General features: G+C 43.0%; 1 long non-coding RNA gene across 2 annotated transcripts in view; it reads left to right on the top strand.

The window, feature by feature from the left end:
• LOC122464573 overlaps positions 1-14358 on the top strand; it is a 54003-nt gene that overhangs the window by 21004 nt on the left and 18641 nt on the right. For both annotated transcript variants that reach the window (XR_006288746.1, XR_006288745.1), the window contains exon 2: positions 5290-5404. This is a non-coding gene — a long non-coding RNA (uncharacterized LOC122464573). The remainder of the gene's footprint in view (positions 1-5289; positions 5405-14358) is intronic.

Below are 14358 nucleotides of genomic sequence, written 5' to 3' on the forward strand. Positions count from 1 at the left end.
GAGTTTTGATGTCTACAAAGCCAACAATGGATGGTACCCATTATCCAAAATGAGTATTTTTCATAACACACATGCTGAACTTGACATGCATAGTAAATTAAAGACAAAAATTTAGAAATGTTTTGGAAGGTTTAAATATTAATAGCTTTTTTTTTGTATCTTGTATACTTAGTTATGAGTCAATTGTACAGGTCTGAGGCAACCATAAAAACCTGTGCAAAGGGGCATGCCCTCACTCGGGTGGAGAGAAGACTAACAAACTCTTCTGAGCCTGTTCAGCACTAATTAGGTACACCTGTAAGGCTTGCTCTGCCTGGAAGGGGGGTGTGTGTGTGTGTGTGTGTGCGCGCGCGGGGGAGAGTTTAAAAAGGGAAAACTTGTGACAGGAAGGGGTGGCAAAAAAGAGGAGGGCTTTTCTATCTCAGACTGCTGACCACAGCAAGCGAAGAGCCAAAAGGGAGATAGTTGCAAGACTCACTGCTCCGGAAGCTGCAGACAAGCTGCAAAGCAGGATGCTGCAAGAAGCGTGCCTGGAGGTAGACCCTAATAAGACAATAGACTTACTTACAGGCCAATCCCAAAGTCTGAACCCAGAAAGACTCCCTGAGAGCCAGGCCACCTTTGCTTTTATTTGCTTTCACTTGGATTCCCCTCTTTCATAAGGGAAGGGAAAGAAAGGAAAGGATCCTTCTTATAGAATCCCTCATATGCTATGAACTTGGTGGAAGAACTGTCCCTGGGAGGACCCTTTCAGTGTGCCAAACACCCATTAGGGTCTCACTCATTCACCAGGGTAAGCCACTTGACTTCACCATCTCCTTAGACTGAACCTCCGAGCCTTTAGCACCCCTGCTTCACATTGTGAGCGCCTTTCAGTGAGTCTACTTGAGTTGGACATCAAGAAAAACTTGTACACCCAAAGGGAGCAATGCACACCCACCTTCAGCATCTGCTGTGACACTCAGCCAGTATCGTAAAAGCAGTAGGATTTATTAGATGTCTGGAACACAACAGTAAAAGTCCTTGTTTAGCATAAGGAACAGAAAGTTACGCCATGATCCATCTTGGTCAGCCCAGAGCCTTCTGACTGCTCTCTTGTCCCAGTTCAGGACAGTCTCAAGTTTCCAGCAGCCCACTCTTAACAACCCCCTACCTGGCCCCTCCTCAGTCCTTGTTCTTGTCCCTGGGCAAACATTATCAGCCCTTTGTTCTTCAACTGGTCAAACATGGTTGGTTTCCTGAGGTGGGGTGGGCCCTGCTTGTTACTTGCTAGGTACCAAATGTCAGGGCAGTGGGAGTAACCATTGTCTTCTCAGAATGGGGCCTGCACTCCACGTCCAGGGAGAGACTGGTAGGCATCAGTAACCCCTGTATGTCTGGGTCTGTGCACAGAATAAACAATCTTTTCTCACCACCTATATGCAGCATATAGGGGAACCTGAGGCATACACTATTCACATAAAATATTACAAAAAATTCCCATGCTGTCACAAGGATATTATAAACAACTTGAAGAGGCATCTGGAGGGCATTGGGGAGCCCCTACCCTTCACAACCAGTGAAAATAAGACCAACAGCAAAATAGGCTATTTTTACAAAATAAATTCTAATGACTTCGAAGGCCTAGAAGCAAGTGCTCCTGTGTCTTATCAGAAATTGGTTAATCTTCTTTTCCAACAGTCAAAAGCCCTTGTTTGATATCTTGCAGTGTTGTGAGGTATTAGAGATTTGGAGAGGCTTAATGTGGAGAGAGCAAATGAAGTGGTCAAAGGTGCATGAGATCTTATCACATGGATATCACCTCCATAACTCATGATTATATACATGGAAATGCTGGTGAAGCTCCTAAAACCTGTTTCTAATAGAAAAATGAAACAAGGGGAATGGGTTATGCAATTGTTAACAACGGTAGGGTGGCATTAATTACTCTGATGATAAGAAGGGGGATTTAATAGCAACAGGTGGTATTCCTTATTCCTCCGTCACATCACTTCTGAGACATTCCTTTATGTTGCTTATCTGTTGATGTTTACAGGTGTGTTTGCTTTTATTTATTGTAACACCTGAAGAAACAAAACCAGCACACTTAATGAATTTAAGCTGTTTGTTGGTTCTGCGTAAATACTTACATGAACCAATATGCTAAGCAAATTGTAACAGTACTAAGTCTCACCAAGACACAGTGAGTGACTATCAACATGACAGTGAATGTGACTTGGGAACAATGACAAAATAATTGCATTAAGCATGTGAAGAAATAGAGATATAAAATGACTCCCTGTGAATGTTTAAAAGAAGCTTTTTCCAAGTCTGAATTGATCTAGAGAAAAACCAAAGACTGCAATACTAATTTTACCTTATAATGTGGGATAGTCATTTAAATGTGTTAACTAAATCTCCCAGTACAAAACCATATTGTCCTATCAAAAAATTAGTCAGGCAAGAAACTGACTTCTGAAGCTGGCACTAGGTGTTATAAACTCTAAAGAGATTTTTTTAATTGTCAACCAACTAAGACTGAAGATATGAGGTCTCTTCTCTCACATTTTCAGACTTTCACTCTTCTGCCATATTTCATAAGATCACGTAGGACAGAATTCTGAGGCACAATACTTAAGTAGCTTATTAACCTAAGCTGCCCTTACAAAATGCACTTAGGTGTGCAAGTGGGTAATCTTTCATGGAGAGTGTACTGCTACTTGGAGATGCAGAAACACATCTAGCCAAACAGGTGACAATCTATGTGGCTACCAATTTTGAGAATGCAACTGCATACTTTGTAGGCCTGATTACTAGTGTGTACCCACAAACATAGTATTTATCAGTATACAGGCCTCTAGAGTCTTATTTTCCATTGCCTTCATCCTTATGTAGCAACTCCAGACCATACAATTTGGCGGCATTTTATAATCCCCTTGTGTAGCTGTTCTATGGAATGAAAACAATTTAAAAATACATCCTTGGCAAACCCCAAAATGCCATGACACTCAAGCCAGGACCCTTAGCATTAGGGCGTTAAACATTTAAACATTCACTTCTCAATTCTACCAACTTATATGTCTCTCAAAATATTTAGTGACACTAAAATGCCATTTTACAGGTTAAAAATAGTCTCTTACGCATCTTGATAGGGACTTCATCTGTCCTGATTTCCGAGGAATCAAGATTTTGCCAAGTAGCAGTATGGAGCTCATTAGAATGCAAAGCCAAATTAAAAACAAATTTTGCAAATTTAATCAGTATAGTACATTGGTTTTGGAGGCTTGCAGCTGTTAAGGTCAAAAGTGCCACAGTTTTCTCCCATGTTTACTACTCCTCTTACATCAGGAATCATGCATTCCTAGACATTGGACATTCAACCTACAGATTTTTCATAAACTATTTGCTTTGACTCTGAGGTAGTAACACCAGCACAACTCAGGTTGGAAAGCATCATAGAATGCCTTGGACCATGCTTCCTTCATGAGGTGAAACTATCTAAGCTCTGACTTTGTATGTGTCAGGACAAATGGTTCCATTGTTTACACTGTAGGTGGAGAAGTGTGCAACGTTTGGACTTGACTCTGAAAGCAGACTCCTATTAATGGGGAAAACCTAGAGATAGTCCTACTGGATGAGGCCAGTGGCCCATCTAGTTCAGTATCCTGCTTCTGAAAGTAGATGCTACCAGTTGTGGTAGGGAAGAAATCTTGAAGTAAGTGGTTATGGGATAATCTGCCCCAGGGAAGCTTGTCTCCTGACACCCAATAGCTAGAAGTTGGCTTATGACACAAAACTTGAGAGCTTATATCCCTTCCAAGTGATGTACAATCACTGTGATGCTCCATTAGGTTCCCTGAACTAATATTGTGCAATAGAAATAGATATAACTTTTTAGAAAAGGGATTGAATCCATGACCTAGATCTGATTACCCTTAAACTTTCTGTATATGGTGGACTGGGAGTGGAGATGGTGAGAATTCAGATCTTGATCCAAATTTTACATTTGGCACCTAATGTGTCTCTAATGAACTGGAGAAAACCATGGATCCACACATATCTTTCCACTCTTGAAAATTTTGAAATCTAGAACCTAAATTTGGCTCATGGGCTTATCTCTAAATCAGAGATCGGCAACCTTTTGTCACGTGGCCCTCCAGGGTAAGACCCCTAGCAGGCCGGGCCGGTTTGTTTACCTGCTGCATCCGCAGGTTTGGCTGATCGCAGCTCCCATTGGCCACAGTTCGCTGTCCCAGGCCAATGGGGGCTGAGAGAAGTGGCGGCCAGCACATCCCTCAGTCCACGCCGCTTCCCGCAGCCCCCATTGGCCTGGCATGGCAAACCGTGGCCAGTGGGAGCTGTGATCGGCCGAAACTGCAGACGCGGCAGGTAAACAAACCGGCCTGGCCCGCCAGCGGGCTTACCCTGACAGGCTGCATGCCAAAGGTTGCCAATCCGTGTTCTAAATGTTCAACATCTTCTTCAGTCTTTTTTTTTCTACTGTACTATTTTTCACCTAGTAAACACAACTATCAACTATATCTCAAAAGCTGGTCTCCTTTCCTTGAATGCATATTCCATGCCTGCCACCTGAAACTTCTGGAGTTCTTCCCTTCCCAACACTTCCCCTAAACAAACTTATGATGTGAGTTTTCCCTGTAGAATAATGTTTAAAAGCCTTACAGTTCAATATTCACAAACCTCTCAACTCATGCCTTTTATAGGGTGGTTCAGTGGCATCCTGCTGGTCTGTGCATAAAGCATATTAGTAGCATTAAATCAAGGCATCACTACTCACTTAAGCTGCCTGAACTGTGACTTGTTTTTACTTAAACAGCACAAAGTGTAGGTCATAGCATATGAGCTAGCAGATGTGATAGTGAAATATTTGCCTATGGGAGCCGTGGCCAATCATTCCTCACCAACATTAAAGCACTAAGGATGTTGGAGTGTGTTGCCTTTTACAGCCAATTTTTATCAATTTATGAGCCCTTAAATTACTGTACAACCTAATGGATTAAAGCATTAGTGATGGGTACAGTGCATGGTGCCTTGGCTGCCTCTGGAGACCTGCTGCCATGGTTGTATATTTCACTGGGAGATGGCTGAAGCAATGTATTGTTTACCATGGAATTCCAGTGGACATGCCACTCAGACATTAAAGAGATAAGTGACATAAATACCACAGAAACAAAGAGATACAGCTATTTAATCAATGTTTCGTTGTTTGACATTTGAAAACAAAAGGAGGGGAAGATTTGAGGCTTTTACTGCAGTGAAAAATCCTAACACTTGACTGGCTTCTTACAGAGCATGAAGGCACTGTGTAGCAGGAAGATCACATGCTTCTCCTGATGTCTGGATCGATACAGCTGTCCAAGCGTGGATTCTCTCTCTGTACTTGGCACCAAATTCATCTAAGCAGGTAAACAATCTGAGGTCCTTCCTTTTGGGTAACCAGCAGGTTGTCCCCTTTATAGTTACCTTTTCTCTGAGGGCTCCAACTGTAGGCTTTGTTCTTCTAGACTGCTAGGTAAACAAACTAGCTCGATGCATCGCTGATAACAGCTTGTTCCTTGAACAAAACTGTACAGATAAGAATCCCAGGACATTCTTGTTCAGGTGAATGCAAACTGTCTCTCTTTCCTGTTCACATAGACTCTTATCTCCTTGCTGTGTGCCCCCTAGTGGCCACATTGAATTGTAGCTCTAAACAGTCACAATTAACTCCACAGAGCTGAGAGGTCACACTCATGTAACAAGCTACCTTCACCCTGCTGAAGCCACCCTGGGTATCCTAATGTAGCTCTTCCTGACCCTATGTCATGCTGCTGCTGGACCACTGGGACATGTTGGCTGGAAAAAAAATATGGCCCTGCAATAAAATAAGTTCCTTCATTGCTACTGACAGTCCCAGGTGGAGAGCAACACTGTGAGGGGGTGGAGGAAGAGACCCCATGGTAGAGGGCCCAGGGAAGTGGCATTCCCTACCATCTGAGTTCAGAAGAAGCTTGATCTCAGTGCCTTTGTTGGTGAGGGGCAACACAATCGTGCTCATAAAAGACCCTGTAAGGCATTCCTGGAAGATGGCCACTGAAGAGACCCTGCCAGGATTTTTCACAGCTATGATAAGGGAAGTGAAGAATGTAGGCCACATTTTTGAGTAAAATTTGATGAGAATCTTTATGTAACCATTACCTGGATATTACAATGACAGGTGCATCAGGTAGAGAGAATTCAGATTTACTATAAGTGTATATTAAATAGCAGTGGAAATGACTGAAAGGTTTTTAAATGAAAAATAGCCATGGGTTGTAACTAGAATCCTTACACTATAGATGAAGCAAGAAAGTTCAGTCTGCAATTCACAGGTGAATGTCGAAGATGGAGAGAGGTTCCTAGCAAACTTGAAATGGTGTCAGCAGAGAAAGAAGTCTCTTCCTTTTGGAACAACTTGTTGACAAGTAGTGGTCAGGTGTGACCGTCACAAGTACCTTCAATTTGTTCCAAGTACATGTTTTTCTGTCTGCTCTCAATGGTAGCTAATTAAAACATGATAGTTATGCATATTATGAAAAGCAGTTAGTTCAAGATTGGTGTGTTTTGTGGGCTCTATCTTGCAAGGTGCTGACCACCACAGCCCCAATCTAATCAGACAGTGCAAGTGGTCTTACTGATTTTAATGAGACTGCTTTTCATGCGGCTGGATTACTGGATTGGAGCCAGAGTGTTCTGCACATTGCAGAACTGAGTATTCTAAACTTTGGGAACAGATGGAATTGACTGATGAGATACTGATGTTTGTTTTTGATTTAAAATAACTCAGTATTAAAATGTTTATTAATATGTTTAAGCGAATGCTTAAATTAAAACAAGACAGGAAAATGCTTATGTCTACAAAAACTTGCCAGACAGCCAAGAAAGAACTCTTACCCTCACTTCATTCCCATTTAGGCTGTCTGTTTTTATATATTTAGTAACAAGGCCATAATTGCTTTTGCTTCTTATATCACTAAAAAGTGATATTTTATAAGCAGGCTTACACATTCACTAAAAGCAACATTACCATACCCTACTCTCCCCCTGCCCAAACTTCTGTAGTGTGTGAGACTCTGAAACCAAAGAAATTTGTCCCCTAACTCTTTTACTTTTAAAGAATTTAAAGATCTTATACATATGTTCATCAACCAAAATATGAAGTTAGGTTTCACCATATGACTGATATAGCAGTATTTGGTGATGCAGACAAATTTTATTTCCATTTATTGTCACTTGAACTTTTAATGTGATTACCATTATTGATAGCAATATGGAACTGTTGCTTTGATAATTCTGTATGTGTCATATTTGCTATATATACTGACTTAACGTTTGAATTTTTCACACCAAAAAAAAACCACTTAAAGTCTGAATCAAGCCATGACAACCTTGGTATAGGGCATTTCCTGGAGGCTAATGGTAATCTGGGAGCACTCAGTAGTTTGGAGCCATTAACTCCAGCTGCTCATTAATTTCCAGGAAATGATCTTTGCCCTATACTAAGGTAGTCGGGTATTATAAACTGGAAATGAAGAAAAACATAAATGTAGTTTGAATCAGTAAATATACACAGGACATTTCTAGAGAATACTAATATCCTGGACACTCGCTAAATAGTTTTAATTATCCATTAATTTTATCACTTAATGGCTTCTGCCCTTCTGATGGCTTCCACAGCAATTGATTTTCTAAGAAAGGTTGCCATGTTAGCCCTTCTTATATTTGTCTTTTTCTGAGGCTGACACCTGAAGGTTTTTAGTATGTAAGGCAGGAATGCGTATATGCGAGCTTCTGCTCAGATTATATTTTATTACATCACAGTACCAACACAAGATTATTATCACTATCTGGAGTAGTTCATGACCATGAGTGCCAACCTGAGGGCAGATTGTCAAAAATGGGTGGTAAGTTCGATACATTTCACCAACCCAGTAACAAGTGTGAATTCCTGAAGCACCGTAACAATCTTACCATAGAGCCACAGACAGTCCCCTTGAGCACTCCAGTCTATTTTACCACCCAGACAAGTTGGACTCAGTGATAGTTGGTTGCCATATACCAAAGATCACAAAAGATTCAGGTTGCTTCCAGTCACAAGAGATCAGTCACTTACCCCAGATCACTTTTTGTACCTTTGACCTCAAACCAAAGATGATGCTTATAGCCAATCCTGTAGTAAACTATCTAAGGATAATATTAACTTGGAAAAATAAATGAGTTATGTACAGGTTAACACTGGCAACATATATACACAAATGAGTTACAGTCTGTGGTTCAAAAAGGTGATAGATTTAGTAATCTATGAGCACTGAATGTCTGTTAGGGCTAAACCAGGTTGACCCTGGGGATCTCTGCTTTTGTTTCCAAGCTCCAGCCCTGAAAGAGTCAAAACAGCAAAGAGAGAACATTTTCTTTTGTCTATGTTTTATACCTTTCTTCCAGCGTTCAAGCTCATGGGACAGGCTTTCTTGCATGTAGCACCTTAGGATCATAGAATCATAGAATATCAGGGTTGGAAGGGACCTCAGGAGGTCATCTAGTCCAACCCCCTGCTCAGAGCAGGACCAATCCCCAATTAAATCATCCCAGCCAGGGCTTTGTCAAGCCTGACCTTAAAAACTTCTAAGGAAGGAGATTCTACCACCTCCCTAGGTAACGCATTCCAGTGTTTTACCACCCTCCTAGTGAAAATGTTTGTCCTAATATCCAACCTAAACCTCCCCCACTGCAACTTGAGACCATTACTCCTTGTCCTGTCCTCTTCTACCACTGAGAATAGTCTAGAACCATCCTCTCTGGAACCACCTCTCAGGTAGTTGAAAGCAGCAATCAAATCCCCCCTCATTCTTCTCTTCTGCAGACTAAACAATCCCAGTTCCCTCAGCCTCTCCTCATAAGTCATGTGTTCCAGACCCCTAATCATTTTTGTTGCCCTTCGCTGGACTCTCTCCAATTTATCCACATCCTTCTTGTAGTGTGGGACCCAAAACTGGACACAGTAATCCAGATGAGGCCTCACCAATGTCGAATAGAGGGGGACGATCACGTCCCTCGATCTGCTCGCTATGCCCCTACTTATACATCCCAAAATGCCATTGGCCTTCTTGGCAACAAGGGCACACTGCTGACTCATATCCAGCTTCTCGTCCACTGTCACCCCTAGGTCCTTTTCCGCAGATCTGCTACCTAGCCATTCGGTCTCTAGTCTGTAGCGGTGCATTGGGTTCTTCCATCCTAAGTGCAGGACCCTGCACTTATCCTTATTGAACCTCATCAGATTTCTTTTGGCCCAATTCTCCAATTTGTCTAGGTCCCTCTGTATCCTATCCCTACCCTCCAGCGTATCTACCACTCCTCCCAGTTTAGTGTCATCTGCAAACTTGCTGAGGGTGCAATCCACACCATCCTCCAGATCATTTATGAAGATATTGAACAAAACCGGACCCAGGACCGACCCTTGGGGCACTCCACTTGATACCGGCTGCCAACTAGACATGGAGCCATTGATCACTACCCATTGAGCCCGACAATCTAGCCAGCTTTCTATCCACCTTATAGTCCATTCATCCAGCCCATACTTCTTTAACTTGCTGGCAAGAATACTGTGGGAGACCGTGTCAAAAGCTTTGCTAAAGTCAAGGAACAACACGTCCACTACTTTCCCTTTATCCACAGAGCCAGTTATCTCGTCATAGAAGGCAATTAGATTAGTCAGGCATGACTTGCCCTTGATGAATCCATGCTGACTGTTCCTGATCACTTTCCTTTCATGTACGTGCTTCAGGATTGATTCATTGAGGACCTGCTCCATGATTTTTCTGGGGACTGAGGTGAGGCTGACTGGCCTGTAGTTCCCAGGATCCTCCTTCTTCCCTTTTTTAAAGATTGGCACTACATTAGCCTTTTTCCAGTCATCTGGGACTTCCCCCATTCGCCACGAGTTTTCAAAGATAATGGCCAATGGCTCTGCAATCACAGCTGCCAATTCCTGTAGCACTCTTGGATGCAGCGCGTCCGGCCCCATGGACTTCTGCACGTCCAGCTTTTCTAAATAGTCCCTAACCACCTCTTTCTCCACAGAGGGCTGGCCATCTACTCCCCATGCTGTGATGCCCAGGGCAGCAGTCTGGGAGCTGACCTTGTTCGTGAAGACAGAGGCAAAAAAAGCACTGAGTACATTAGCTTTTTCCACATCCTCTGTCACTAGGTTGCCTCCCTCATTCAGTAAGGGGCCCACAGTTTCCTTGGCTTTCTTCTTGTTGCCAACATACCTGAAGAAACCCTTCTTGTTACTCTTGACATCTCTTGCTAGCTGCAGCTCCAGGTGCGATTTGGCCCTCCTGATTTCATTCATACATGCCCTTCATGGGTGTGAAAGGGCCATTAACCCAGTCTTGTGGCACCTTAGAGACTAACCAATTTATTTGAGCATAAGCTTAAGGTGCCACAAGTCCTCCTTTTCTTTTTGCGAATACAGACTAACACGGCTGTTACTCTGAAACCTATATAAGAACAGATCTCTGAACTGCCTATGGCCATTGAAGCATTTGAGACTGAAGTCTCACTCCCTCTGTCATTTCATGAGTGGATTTCAAGTCATCAGTGCAGACTGCTGCAGCTCAGCACTGGGGCCTCAGCTCTTTAAACATCATCCAAGGATCAGTGGGGAGATGCTCATGGCAGTTGGAGGTGAGAAAAAAGCAACACTACAACTTGAGTCTTTAAAGACACATTTGCCAAGAGCAATCCCTCTTCCATTTGAAAAGGGGCAGAAAATGCCAGTAGAACTACCACTTTTGAATCAAGAGGAGATCCCAACCACAGTCCATAAGCTGCTACCAAATAGCAGTTTTCTCCCTGTTTTACTTTCTCCGTCTGCCACAGCTTCTCTACTGACACAACAAAATTAACAATATAAACAATATACTTGTTTCTTTGAGAACTAAAAACTTTCTTTCAAATTGAGAGAACTCATAAGACTGTATTACAGTGCCATCTGCTAACTTCTGGCATAACAGCTGTGCTGTAACGTGTCTTGCTTGTGGATGAATGGGTCAGATTCTATTTTTAGACCTGGAAATAAGTAACTTGACCACAGCTTTGACTAAGCCAGTTATATCTGATGTCCTCTCTGCTTCCCCTATGCAATAGTGTTAAGTGTCCTTGCTTTTTCAATATCCAGTGACCAATACTCACCCAAACCGTTCTTTAAATAAGGAAATTCATACATCACTTAACATACATTTGGTCCATTGCAACTATCCAGCTGATATGTAGGTGCATTACCTAGCAAAATGGGGGCCTCACCTAACTGAGGTCTTTAGGCACTACCGCAATAGAAATGGTAATTGCAACTGGCTGTCAATGAAACAAAAAAGAAAATCACCAACAAATGCACCACTAACAGTTACTTCAGGTCAGGTACTTCTCCATACAGACATCAGACTACCCAAACACACACTAACTGCTCATCACCATAATAAATGCCTTTTTAATGTTTCCAGTGTACAACCAGCCATGCTCAGGCTGCAGATAATTTTAGATTGGACTTGTGACAATGTACAATGTCTATTGGTATAGCTAATTTGAATGTTAAGGTTTAGATTAATATATTAAATCTGAGGTTGAATGGAGCATGTATGTTAAAATTAAAAATGGAGTTTGTAACAGAAGAGTCTGTTTGCTTGTATTGTATTTGCGTGCCTGAATGTTAATGATGTACCTGGGCAATTTTAAGTCTAAATTTACAAAAACACATAAGGGGACGACACATGAGAATACTGCAACCCATTTCTAGAATGAACATCAGCATACTGCAAGGGGAGCTGGGGATTCCTTGACCAAGGACCACACAGGAAAAAGTGCGGTGAGATTGTTGTCTACAGCATGCTAAGATGAACTCTGCTTTTAAGGCCTCAGAGGAACGATCCTTACTCTGAACTGTGCACTGTCTACAGCACCATGAAAAGATGAAAGGCTGTGAAGACCCTGCAAGGATTTGAAGAGGGGTTTCTAGGAGTCTCCCTAAACCACTAAACCATACGAGAAAGTTCTCCAACAAAACTTGCTTATGATAATTAATAATATGAGTTGGCTGTGCGGTGAGGTGTTGTATACTAAATTATAAGGCTTGTGTATAATAAATAATCCCATTCATATTTTTGAGGTGACTTCTTGTTGTCATATGACTAAAATTGCTGTTACTCATTCGGAAGCGCAATACTGACAGCAATATGAAAATATATAACTGTAGGCGGAAGGTCTGGTGAGCAGCTGGCTTAATGGTCAGCTTGTGGCCTTGCAGGTTTTGCCCATCTAGTCATCCCAGAGTGAACTTCAGCTCCAGCCTCAATCACCTGCTTGTGCTCTGATTGTTCCCCAAGGGGGCAAAATAGGGGGCCTCCACCCACCCACACTACCAATCCTGACCTAGTGGTCTCTCCGTGGCCAGCTCAGTTTCTGAGCTACCCAAAATTGTTATATCCAGGTCAATTCTTACCAGTCTGAAGCTCCTCAGTTTGGGGCAGATTTAGCAGATTTAGCAGACTCTTCTCAGTGTCCAGTGCATTTAGTCAATCTCTCTCAGGACTTTCAACTCCCAAAGATGGCCGGGGAGCCCAAGTCCCTGACACGAGAGCAGAGTTTGCAGACCTGTTGCCACTCCTTGCACAGCTGTCAACATCACCTTTGCTTCCTGTTGCCACATGCAGCTCATTCAACCCCTTCTCCTGGGTGACCAGGGTCATTTTAAATTGGTCCTTCACTGAGAAAATGCCTTGCACCCTTGAGGGACAGGGCCTTACTAGCCCAGCGTTGCTCTACTTCCCACCCTGGTTCAGAGTGGAGCCTGTAGACCCTATCACAATAACAAAATCATTGTGCTTATTTGAAATGTTAAAGCCACTCTCAAAACATTTAAGTCAGTGTTTCTCAAATGCAACCACGCGTGCACCCACCAGGGGCTTTTCTTGCGGCCATAGCCTACTGGACTGTGATTGGGGGAGGGGAGAATAAAGTAGTGGCCCTTCCCCCTCCCTGTTGCTCCTGGAGGCACCGCCTTGGTGTTGGTTGCTGGGGCCAACAGCAGGAGTTGGACCCTGCCCTCTTCTGGACTCACCTGGGGCACAGTGCTGGAGGAGCAGGCAGCCAGTGAGTTCCCCACCTTCCCTGCGATAATGGGGCTCAGGCTTTGGGCTTCAGCCCTGGAGTGGCGGGGCAGCAGGCTCTGGCTGTGGGGCTTGGGGCTCCAGCCCCAGGCTCTGGTTGCATGCCTTCAGGCTCCAGCCCCAGGCCCCTTCTCCTTGCCATGAGGCTTTGGGCTCTGGCTATGGGGCTTCAGGCTCCAGCTCCCTGCTGCCTCCCTGGACCCCCACCCACCCATCCCCATTGTCCCTGGCACCTACTGCCTTCCCCGACCCCCACATCCAGGGCTTAATTTGTCTCCATGCTTGCCAGGACTGCTGTGAAAAGTAATACTTGTATGTTTGTTAATATCACTTTTCACAACAGACTTACTAACTAGCAATAAATTAAAATTATTTAGAAATGTATATGTCCATATCTATTTGATTTTCCTGAAGCTAATTAAGTATTTTAGGAAAAAGCGTGAGAGCGGCCACCAGCAAGAGTTGGTGACTCCACACTGAGGTCACCAAAAAATTTGTCCTGAGAACCACTGATCTAAGCCACAGTATTGATATGTCAAGGCACAGTGGGAAATATCATGCAATTCAAAATTAGGCTAGTCAAAGTATTAGCTCAATATGTGAAACTTGACTTTAATGCCATGACAAAGATAACACCTTCGTTTTGGTGGTGAAAGATAGTGAAGCATATTCTGTAGAGTGCCAGAGTTAACTGTTTTAAGCGGGTCAGAATGGACTGTAATATCTAATAACTGAGATTTTTCAAATGTTAGATTTGCTGCTATCTCCTTGTTGTGTGCCACGTTCAAGAACTTGATGAGACAACCATTTTCCAGAAAGGAAGGAAAATAAAATCTAGCTGTAGTATAGACAGAGACTTCAAGCTGGCATCACTACTACATAATGTGATTTAGTGTGCCCAATGAGCCCCCAGGAGGGGTAGAAAGCTTGGTGGGGTACAAGACTTGTCTACTAGCACTTTGAGCTGTGGGGACCTAATCATTGGTGGTCTTAAATGTCTAATAGAAAACTCATTAATTATTAGGGGGTAGACGTGTTAGTCTGTATCCACAAAAACAGCAAGGAGTCTGGTGGCACCTTAAAGACTAACAGATTTATTTGAGCATAAGCTTTCATGGGTAAAAAACCCACTTCTTCAGATGCATGGAGTGAAAATTACAGATGCAGACGTAAA

This window comes from Chelonia mydas, chromosome 2, assembly GCF_015237465.2.
Source record: "Chelonia mydas isolate rCheMyd1 chromosome 2, rCheMyd1.pri.v2, whole genome shotgun sequence".
Classification (NCBI taxonomy): domain Eukaryota; kingdom Metazoa; phylum Chordata; order Testudines; family Cheloniidae; genus Chelonia; species Chelonia mydas.